This window comes from Camellia sinensis, chromosome 9, assembly GCF_055761805.1.
Source record: "Camellia sinensis isolate YWXY chromosome 9, ASM5576180v1, whole genome shotgun sequence".
NCBI lineage: Eukaryota > Viridiplantae > Streptophyta > Magnoliopsida > Ericales > Theaceae > Camellia > Camellia sinensis.
The window spans coordinates 121,818,437-121,820,680 of record NC_138969.1 but is presented as its reverse complement, the minus strand read 5'-3'; the positions used below and the strand labels follow the sequence as shown (position 1 = coordinate 121,820,680).

Below are 2,244 nucleotides of genomic sequence, written 5' to 3'. Positions count from 1 at the left end.
TGCTATATGTCGATGACATTTTGTTAGCTAGTAATGACCTTGGCTTATTGCATGAAACCAAGGAATATCTCTTCAAGAACTTTAAAATGGTCGATATGGGTGAGGCAAACTATGTTATTGGCATAGAGATCTTTAGGGATCGATCTCGAGGATTGCTATGACTATCTTAGAAATGATATATCGATCGTGTCTTGGAGAGATTCAATATGTAGTTTTGTTCAGCCGGTGATGCACCCATTATGAAGGGTGGTAAATTAAGTGAAAAACAGTGTCCAAGGAATGACTTGAAAAGAAAACAAATGAAGGACATTCCATATGCATCAACAGTAGGGAGCTTGATGTATGCCCATACATGTACCAGGCCAGATATTAGTTTTGTAGTTGGAATGTTGGGAAGATTCCAAAGTAATCCTAGAATGGAACATTGGAAAGTAGTGAAGAAGGTTATTAGATATCTTCAGGGAACAAACGACTATATGCTCACCCATAGGAGATTAGAACAGTTGGAAGTGATCGGATACTCAAACTCAGATTTTGCTGGTTGCCTTGATAGTAGAAAATCTACATCAAGTTTTGTTTTTCTACTAACTAGTGGAGCAATTTCATGGAAGAGTGTGAAGCAGTCCACTATTGCTTCATCTATTATGGAAGCTGAGTTTGTGGCATGCTTTGAGGCTACAAATCATGCTTTATGGTTGCGAAATTTCATCTCAGGACTTGGTGTTGTTAACTCAATTGCTAGGCCACTGAAGATATATTGTGATAATACCGTAGTAGTTTTCTTCTCTAAGAATGGAAAGTACTCCAGTGGTTCCAAACACATGGAAGCAAAGTACTTAGCTGTTAGAGAAAGAGTCCAGAAACAAGGAGTGTTAATTGAAAACTTAAGCACATCTGTTATGATTGCTGATCCATTCACAAAGACATACAAAGAGCATGTTATTAGGATGGATTTTTTAAGCAACCCTTGATGTGTATGGTTAATCATGAGTGTTTATTTTTATTTGACACTATTTGCGCAATAATAATTTTGTTTATATTTTTCCTGTTCCTAAAAGTGTGTGTACACATTAATTTGAATATTGATAAACATAAAATGTTTTAACAAGACAAATTACAGGGGCCTTTCAGGCAAATAATTACATATTCCAATAATGGACTGGATTGGTGAAGGTTATCGAGGGTGTAGTGCATAGAAGGAAATATGACATAAATGTTATATAACCGATATGACTCACATTGGTGATCTGAAGTAATCACAGTATTGTAGTTTCTAATATATCTGAACTTATTGGTTATTTTTAAAATTCGTGATCATGTGTCAAAGTTTTTAGTGTGGAATCCAATGAGTCAAAAATTTTATAAATTGCATATTTTTTTGAAAAAACTCATAATTGCATCATAATCTACTTAATGGGCCAAGTGGGAAAATGTTGGATTTATTTTCTAGTGTGGCCCAATAACCTACATATCTCTACATGTTTTAATTTATTTGGACTTCACAATTAGATAAAGCCAATATTTGATATAAAGTTTAGTAATTAGAATTTTAATGTAATTAATAAGAAAGAAACCTTGATGGATATGAATTCTTTTGATAGAGTTTATTTGGCCCTCTTCTCTTCTCTATATAAGGATGGGCGACTCCCCTTTCATATCATGAGTATTTTTTCATCACTCTAAGTCTTATAGTCATCCTAATTAAGAGGGACAGGGAGAAGAAATTGAGCCAAAAATTAAAGATTCAACTATAAGGGTATTTTCTTAACTTTTCTAATTCAATGGCTGATTATTATGGTTATATGTATTATTAAATCTTACAGCTTCACCCTTGGCTTCCACCGGGATCAATCAGCGCCTCCTACCTAACCTTCTCATGCAAGTAATCATAACATTGCCTCTACATTTTATAATTCATTGCCATGCCCATTTGTTTTCTTCAATTTGGATTTTGAATTTTATGACTGCTGGGTACTATACCTCATGATTAGCACTCCATAGTTCATTTTATTTTGATTCAGTAATGCCTGGTTCACTATATTTGTGCCACACATTGTATGTTGAAAAAAAATGAAAGACTTATATGCATTGATATTAGAGCATTTGTATTTTGATTGCACTGCATTCTCTCTGCGGAAGTATTTAAAGGATTCATTATGGTCAGTTAATGTGAATATGCATATCTCTCATGGTTTCCTTTGGTCTTTCATTTGTTTGTTTGTTTATTTAAATCAATGTTACATA

At 33.7% G+C, this 2,244-nt stretch overlaps 1 pseudogene; it reads left to right on the top strand.

Moving 5' to 3' along the window:
* The first annotated feature begins 299 nt into the window (after positions 1-299).
* Positions 300-971, top strand: LOC145799716 (secreted RxLR effector protein 161 pseudogene; annotated as a pseudogene).
* Positions 972-2,244: the final 1,273 nt, after the last annotated feature.